Consider the following 10064-nt stretch of genomic DNA (forward strand, 5'->3'; position numbering starts at 1 on the left):
TTTTTAGTTGATAAAATTCTGTAAAGATAATAGGTAAATTATAAGGTATTTTATTCTAAATGAAACAAACGTAATATAAAACTAGCAGAAATTTATATTTTTAAATATTAAATATTTTGACTTTTTTAAATTTTAAATATTCTCTTATATTTCTAATACGTGTTGAAATTCAAAATTTTGAATATTGCCATAAGAAACTGACAGGTAGACTATTATTTTGTTCCTGTTAGTTTCATTCGAATTAAAATTGTGCTATTTTTGAGAGCCTAAAAGTATGCCCATATAAATTTAATAATAAATGAAAAACAAGTAAGAAAGTATGGTCGGTCAAGCCCATATAATACCCTACACTAAGTAAAAAAGTAAAAACATTTTTCTTTTAAAATTTCAATAATTTGTACTTTTGAGTGATTTTCGGAAGTGGGCCTTATATGGGGGCTATGACCAATTATGGACCGATCACCATGAAATTAGGTCATGTGATTTGTGTCTATATGAAAGTTTACTATGTTGAATTTTGTGAGTATACCAACATTTTTAAGCGATTTATGCACGTTAAAGAGATTTTCGGAAGCGGGTCTATATGGGAGCTATGACTTATTATAGACCGATCGTAACAAAATTTGGTGACATGCATTTTGTATATATAAAACTTATTTGGAGCGCAATTTGTGGAGATACATTTATAAATTAAACATTTATGACCGATAAAGTCCAATTTCGGAAGGACATTTGTATGGGGGCTAGGTGAAATAACGGACCGATTTCAGCCAGTTTTAATAAGCTTGGTCCTTGGGCCGAAAAAATAATATGTACCAAATTTGGTCGAAATATCTTCAAAATTGCGACCTGTACTCTGCGCACAAGGTTTACATGGACAGCCAGTCAGCCAGCCAGCCGACCAGACGGACGGACGGACATCGTTTAATCGACTCAGAAAGTGATTCTAAGTCAATCGGTATACTTTAAGGTGTTAGACTAATATTTTTGGGCGTTACAAACATCTGCACAAACGCATAATACCCTCCCCACTATGGTGGTGCAGGGTATAACAAGTAAGTGTATATAAGATTCGGCACGGCAAAAGTAAACTTTAAGAAAACAATTTAAATTAACGAATCTTTGCTAATTATTTATCATAGATATTGTTCTCGAACCTTCGAGAATGAAGATTTTGTTAGGACAAACTGAGCGACAGTTGAATATTTTTTGAATGGTATGGGCATTACCACAAATAAGTCAACCACGATCTCAATATCAATATCTCAGCCATTTGTAGGCCGATTTTCTCGATTTTAAATGGCAACCTAAGTTGGTCAATAGCGGATATATTTTCATGTATGAAAATTATTTGGATGCTTAACAGACAGACTGACATGGCTATATCGACTCTGCTATCTATACGGAAAGACAATCTTATTTTACACAATGGTTACACAAACCGGCAAAAATACAATGTGAGAGAGTAAAATTCAATACATCATATTGAAAGGAATAATATTTTAAAAATTATTATCAAGTTCAAGGAAGTGGACCTTATATGGAAGATAAGGCCATTGATTCTTGGATAGAAATTATGGTTTTTCTGAAGTTGTCTATGCATGAAAAATTATCGGGCGATCTTCATAAAATTAGGTACGATGATTTGTATATATATGAGAATTGTTCGACGATGGTTATATGAGAATTATGCTTATTTAAGTGAATTTCGAAAGTGGTTCTTTTATATGGGAGCTACGGCTACTTATATATAAATGAGGATCATTATACCCTACACCACCATATTGGGGAGGGTATTATGCGTGCAGATGTGTGTAAAATATTGGTCTAACACCCACCTTAAAGTATACCGATCGACTTAGAATCACTTTCTGAGTCGATTAAACGAAGTCCGTCTGGCTGGCTGGTTGGCTGGCTGTCCATGTAAACCTTTTGCGCAGAGTACAGGTCGCAATTTTGAAGATATTTCGATCAAATTTGGTACATATTATTTTTTCGTCCCAAGGACCAAGCCCACTGAAATCGGTCGATTATTTCACATAGCCCCCATACAAATGTCCTTCCGAAATAGGTCTTTATCTGTCATAAATGTTTAATTTATAAATGTATCTCCACAAATTTCGCTCCAAATAAGTTTTATATACACAAAATTCATGTCACCAAATTTTGTTACGATCGGTTCATAATAAGTCATAGCTCCCATATAAACCCGCTTCCGAAAATCACTTTAACGTGCTTAAATCACTTAAAAATGTTGGTGTATACACAAAATTCAACATAAATAACTTTCATATAGACATAAATCACACGACCTAATTTTATGGTGAACGGTCCATAATTGGTCATAGCTCCCATATAAGGCCCACTTCCGAAAATCAATCACGAATATAAATTAGGGTCGGGCTTGACCGACCATACTTTCTTACTTGTTTATATTGAATTTTATCCTGATGACCATGTTTAAAAGCGCATACAAGTTATACAAAGTACTTTATATGGAGGCTATAGTCAAGTATGGACCTATCCAAAAAATATGGTCTTTTAATGTACGAAACTTATTTTTGCTGAGTATTGTAGGGATACTGGTATTCTATGGAAATTTTTGTACCACAGGGTCATATTACGGGAAAAATAACACAAAATTTGGTTTAAAACTCTGGTTCTGAATTGATTTGGCTGGTTTTTAATATAAACTGGTTAAAAAAATTACATTTCGTTATGAATTTAATTTATTTTGGTTTTGTATTTTGACGTGAGAGTTTTTTTACACAGACCGACGGACATTTCACAAGGACCCAGAATATATATGTATGTATATATCGAGCCCTTAGCGCCAAATTATCGTAAGCGACATTTTCAAAATTTTTTTTTTATTGCTAAAATTAAAATTTTATGGGCCGACTGATGTTTTAGCGTTCTCAGAATATCAAAATTGTTGATAACTTAAAAACTATAGGCGGTAAGATTTTATCGTAAGTCAATGTTTACATTTTACAGTAAACGAATTTTATCGTAAGCGACACATAGTGGTATAGAAAAAAAAGAGGGAAATAAATCTGTAACTTCTAAAAGGTTAGATTGGTTTGAATGAAATTTCAAATGCGCAAAGAAGAATTGTTCTCGAGTTTACGTTCTGAACGTGGAGCTCATGGGCCTACCAGGGGCGTGACCAAGGGCCCTCAAAGTAGGACACCTCGGTCATGTTATATTTTTAAAACAAACCAATTTATTTGTTTGTGTTCCGATTTCAAAAAAATTACACACATATAAACTTCTCATCGAGCACTATAAAAAACCTTTTCCTAGCTGTAAAATATCTCTTATAGCTCAGGAGATATTCGCATTTGAAAATTAAATTTTCAAAATTTTTAACCACCACACTTCAGTTTTTTGATAACAGCGAGTCCAAATATTTTCCGATTTTCTCCAGTTTTCCTTCGTTGGACTAACAACATACGTATGTGTCAAATAAGAAAAGAATTGTTTAAAAATAATGACTAATTCCAAAGTTATTTGCATTTGAATTTAAAAAATTTTGAAAAGCCGATTTTTCTCAAATTTTTTGAGAAAAAATAACTTTTTTTCTTTTTAAGTTATCGCAAAAAATTTCTAAGAGGATGTATAAGGAATATATACTTTCTGAAAGCTAAGTTTTCATAAAATATTTTAAATTAAAAAAAATTAAAAATTTTTGTTACCGAGGGGACCAGGTCCATTCAAAAAACACGTATTTTTTTATGTAAAATTTAACTTTAGGGCAAAAATTCTAAAATCGCATATTCGATACCAAAATATAGTAACCAATTTTAGGTGGCCTAATATGTTTCTAATTATTTTGTAAAGGATTCCGATAACTCTGACCCTGGTATGGATATTTTAGCCAAAAAACTAAAAGTTTCCATTTTTGGGATTTTTCAACACTTTTTTGGGAATTACGGGATTGCTGATAATAAATTTTAAAATTCGTTATCATTTTTCCATTTTGAATAGAAAATTTTACATAACTGTGAAATTTCATTAAAAACTATTCATAAATAAAAATTTAATTTCAATTCGAAAAATTTTTATCTATGCAAAAATTCAATAAAAAAACATTTTTTTGTCATATTTTTCAATAAAGTATTTCATGAATTTTTAATTGTCAAAAGTTATAAATATTTTTGAAAAATAAGCAAATAGCTTGAACGAAATTATATTATATCGCATCATAACATTTTTAATTCTATGTATAAATTTCAAAATAATCAAAAAAACCTTCTCCTGTAAAATTTGTGTTTTGTCGCTTACGATAATTTGGCGCTAAGGGTTCGATATGTTTTCGATATTTCTTTTTCTAGAAATATTTATGTTGCATAATTTTAGGGGTAAGAAAACTAATTTTGAGTAAGAAAATAATGATCAATATTTTTCGCTTATCAACACAACTTTTTTTTAGAATTAAATACGTTTTTTTAGTTTGAATTTTCATAATTTCAGCAGCATAAAAATTGTGTTGTCATTTCTCTCATATTTACTGTATTTATATTGATCAAATATTATGATAATTAAGGAATCATAAAATTGATGTTCACAATCAAAAATTTTAAAAATTATATTTTAAATTTACAAAGAAAATTAATTTTGTACGATTTGTCATAAATTTGGGTTATATAAAAGAAATCTCTGTATCTCCCTTAAAAGATTCAGTTTCCTATGTTGACGAATAACAGATTTACAGTAATTATAAAAAAGCCCTAACTCATTTAAAAAATCGTTTAAAAGAAAAATCTCTAACTCATTTTAAGTTGAATGCATATTTTTTGGTTTATAATAAAAAAAACAACTTTTCTAAAAATATTTTTTGATATATGACAAATTTTTAGTTGTTTTTTTTTCAATTTCACTTTCTGATATTATTGAGTTTTTTCCTTCTCCTGTAAAGTATTTAACTAAAAGTTGAGATACGACCTTTCTATATTAAGCCATCGATTTAAATAGATTCCTACTAAATAAACTAAAGTCCTTTTATTTAACGAAATTTTTGACAAGAATTTCGAAAAAATAGTGACAAATTTTCTTCTTTTTAGAACTCCTTGAATTTTTCGAATTTTCGAACATTATACTATTTTGAAAACACTTTAAAAAAATTCATAAACATTTTTATTTTTCTTAATTCTAAGTAAAAAATTGGACTCAAACAAAACTAAAAGTATTTTTTACAATTAAATTATAGGAAAATTTTCAATTATTTAAAATTAAACAAAAATAAAATTTATAACTTTAATTATTTCCTCTAGCTAAATTTGTATAATTATTATGTTAAACTAAATATTGTTAAAAACATACAGCCTAACCACAAAAGCAACAATGTCATTTTCAAATCCACTGCACCAAAGTATATACTTTCGAACAGAATTTAAATATCGTTTTATTATTTTAAAATAAGCTTTTATATTTTACATGTTTATATGTAAAAATTTTAAATTTTCTTTTTATTATTTACATTTATTAAAAAAAAAATGATTTCAGTTTTGAAAAACAGTACTTTTTTAAAAAATTTCTTACAGCGAAATTGTTTACGAAAAGCATAATTTATGTCACTGGCTTAAGAAACTAGTGGGTGCAAAAAATATTGCATATTTTTAGGAATTTTTCAGTGTCTGAAGACTTCTTCTTCAGAACGTTTAATTTTAGGTAAAATTAAACATATTTCAATTAAAAAAATATTATTTCATTTCAATCAAGATTTTTTTAAAGATTTTGGTATCTACATACAGCCTCAGAAGTGAGTATACACCAGTGAATTGTTTGATTTTTTTATGATCATAAAAATCACTATATTCGGACTTAAAAATTCTTTTTTCAGAACCGAATCTATTATTCAACTCAATCTCCATCAAACCGAAACTTTTAAATTTTAATCGATGAATAGATTTTAAAATAATTTTTGGTGTTTACTCACTTCTGAGGCTCACTGTATTTACAAAAATCACGGCCTACTTCTGATAACAAAAAGCAAACTGCAAAGTATTTTATAACTTTTATTATTCTTAATTTGTTTAGTTGTGAAATTCCAAATTATGCAGTAAAAAATTAAATTTAAATTCAAGTCGAATGATTTTTAAAATTTTCAAATATTTTTCAAGTTTAAAACATAACTATATTTGAATTCAAGTAAAATTCCAACAATATTTTCCAGTGCTTGAATTTTTAGGTTCTTAATGCTTAAGAAATCTATTGTTTCACACAATTTCCATTATACAACATGTTAGAAATATAGCATAATTTTAGGTTAAACAAATTATTAAATTACATTGCATACCTTTAGGAAAATTTTAAAGAAAATTTGGTTTAAACTAAAATCAAGAAAAAAATTAAAACTAAACTAAATAAAACATAATTGAAGCAATAAAAAAATTGTTGAAGACTTCCATGGCAGGCTAGAAATGCATTAATTTAAAACATTTTTCAAATATTTTTCAAGTTTAAAACATAATTAAATATATTTGAATTCAAGTAAAATTCCAAGTATATTTTGCTGTGCTTGAATTTTTAGGTTCTTAATGCTTATTGGTTCTAAAAAATCTATTGTTTCACAGAATTTCTATTATAAAGACATGTATAAAGACTTGTTAAATGATAGCACACTTTAAGGTTAATTAAATTATTAAATTCCAATGCATACTTTTGGGGAAATTTTAAAGAGAATTTGGTTTAAATAAAATATAATTATATTTGAATTCAAGTAAAATTCCAAGTATATTTTGCAGTGCTTGAATTTTTAGGTTCTTAATGCTTATTGGTTCTAACCTAAAAAATCAAAATCTATTGTTTCACAGAATTTCCATGTTAAAAATTTATCAAATTCCATTGTATAATTTTAGGAAAATCTTAATGAAAATTTGGTTTAAATTAAAATCAAGAAAAAAAACCTAAAACTAAACAAATAAAATAAAACATAATTTAAGCAATAAAAACCACATGTAACATTACTGAAGACGCCCTTGGCAAGCTAGAAAGTGCATTCCAATTTGCCAATTAACTAAATTAAAAGAAATTTCAATTATTTCTTTTCATTTAAACTAAGAAACATATACAAAATAAGCATTTTTAATGGAATTCCAGCTGAAAACTGGAAAAATCAAAATCTATTAAGCATACTTTAAGCCTAATAAAAAATTGAATCTCTAACGTTTTACAGAATCTCCTTTATAAAGACAACATGTTAAAAATATAGCATACTTAAGGGTCCAAAATTCTATTAAATTCCATTGCCTACTTTTAGGTAAATTTTAAAAAAAAATTGATTTAAACTAAAATCAAGGAAAAAATTAAAACTAGACAAAATGAAACATAATTTAAGCGATAAAAATGACAACTAAGATTGATGAAGAAGCTCTTGGCAGGCTGGAAAATGCATTTAAACCTCAATTTTTCTCTTGATTAAAAATAATAAATAAATCCCCAATAATTATTTTTGATGGAATTCATTAATTTCAGTGTCATGCAATTGAATTATAGTTGTATTACACTTTATATCAATAGTATTCTTTAGTAAAAGGGAAATTTAAATTCAAGTCGAATGATTTTAGCTTGAAAAACTTTAGAAATTTTCAAATATTTTTCAAGTTTAAAATATAATATTTGAATTCAAGTAAAATTCCAAGAATATATTTCAGTGCTTGAATTTTTTAATTCTTAATGCTTATTAGTTCTTGCCGAAAAATATCAAAATCTATTGTTTTACAGAATTTCCATTATAAAGATATGTAAAAAATATTGCATACTTTAAGGTTAAACAAATTATTAAATTCCATTGCATACTTTTAGGAAAATTTTAAAGAAAATTTGGTAAAATTAAGAAAAAAAACTGAAAACTAAACTAAACATAATTTAAGCAATAAAAAGTACATATAAGATTACTGAAGAGGCCCTAGGTAGGGTAGAAAATGTATTCATTTGAGAAAGTTTTTCAATTTTCAAATATTTTTCAAGTTTAAAACATAGTTAAATATATTTTACAATAATATTTTCCAAAAAATCAAAATCTACGGTTTCACAGAATTTCCATTATAAGTATTTGTTAAAAATATAGCATACTTTAAGGATAATTTTTTTTTTATTAAATTCCATTGCATACTTTTAGGAAATCTTTAATGAAAATTTGGTTAAAATTAAAATTAGACAAAATAAAACATAATTTAAGCAATAAAAAGGACATATGTATAAGATTGTCGAAGACGCCCTTCTTAAAACTGCAAAATTAATAAAAAATCATAAAAAATAAAAATCAATCTCATAAATCCCAAAAAAAACTTAATTTGAAAAATCAAAAAATTAAAGGAAATAATAAATTTCTCTTAGAAAATATTTAATTTTAATAAATTTTATTAAAATATACAAATTTTAACTAATTTTATCAATTCGAATGCACTTTATTTAATTTATTTAGCCAACGAAAAATATTTGCACACCCTCAGCCTAAACATAGGCTATACATTTTTCCTTTCCTTTTATATAACACTCTACTAACCGTTATAGGCTTGTGATAGGTCAGTTTTGATTTCTTACACAAATTCCTTTACTGAATTTTGTATAGGTTTGAGATTTTCTTTTATTTTGATTTAGTTTAACAAATTGATATGTTAATAATATTTTTTTAAATTTTTTTTTAAAACGATTTTAAATAAATATTTGTCGAAATTTAATTTAAAAAACGAGAATTTTTATAATAAACGTCTTTAGTAATATTTTTTTTTGGTTTAGTTTTTTCTTTATGATGAAATTTTTTTTTTGTATGAGAAAAAAACAACACACACTTTAAACAAAAACACGTTTATTACGTTCTATGCATTGGCATCCTTTCGTAACCGTAATTCGCGTTAAACTGATCCTTACAATTCGTTAAAAAGCGCATTGGCCCTTTTTTTGCAAAACAAAAACAACAGCAACAATTTTGTTGTCTTTTGCAAACCAAAATTGCAAAACAAAAAAAATGAAACACAGAAGCAAAACAAACACAGCACACAGTATGTCGTACCAAACGAAATGCATCCCAGGCTGAAAGAAGGAAGATGGAACAGCAAAAAAAAAGTCAAGCAAGCAACACACGAGTCTGTGTTTTGTATGACTTTGGAAGAACGAAATTGTGTAGAACATAAACGACGGCCACGTTAACACGATGACAACGAGGACGACAACGATGCGTTCTAAGGACTAGAAAACACAACGAACATATGTGTGTGTGTGTCCGTGTCGCGGTTTGCAGGACTAAAATGCAAAAAAAAGTTGAATGAAAACCAGCAAACAAAACAAAAATCTAGTCGTTTTTAAAATAAACCGAATAGTTTTGTAATGGTTTTGTAAGGCAGACACAAAGGATACAATTTTGAAAGTTTGCTTGTATTGTATTTTACAAAAACGAAGTTGTAAAGAAATTACTATTTTAGAATATTTTCGTTTTTATGACCAAGTTAAGGCCTGGCATTGCTGTTTCAATTAACTAGTAGAAAACGTTTTCATTCCCGAGGATTTCGTAACGTTATTAAGGACAACATGTGTAGTAAAACACGAAGTAACTTAACGAGTTTGATGAAACGTGCACGAAACTATTGCATACTTTAAGGCAAGTTGCATAAAGCCGGTTGCAAGTGATGAAATTTCCTGCATAAATGTATTTTTAAAATTATTTTGTTTTAAAATTAACTGTTGTTTAAAATAACTACTTTATTTTACTGTGTTTTTTATTATTAAACAAATATTTAAATTTTGGAACACCTAAAGTTATGCTTTACTTTATAACAACTAAGACAAAATAAAGCAAACACATAGATTTATATAACCAACATGTTGCTTTCAATTTGCCGCAAAAATAATTTACAAAATTTAGCCGCTTTATTTAAAAAAATATTTAGAAAAATTAAATTAAATAAAATTTAAATTTTAAAATATTTTCTAAATTTTTTTTAAAATTATAAAAAAAATATATTAAAAAAACTAAAACTCCTTTTATTATTAATAAAATGTTTCATTATTCTTTACGTTTTGTTTAAAAAATCTTTACACATAAAAAGCTTTTTGTTTAC

The sequence above is a fragment of the Calliphora vicina genome, chromosome 3 (genome assembly GCF_958450345.1).
Source record: "Calliphora vicina chromosome 3, idCalVici1.1, whole genome shotgun sequence".
NCBI classification, from domain to species: domain Eukaryota; kingdom Metazoa; phylum Arthropoda; class Insecta; order Diptera; family Calliphoridae; genus Calliphora; species Calliphora vicina.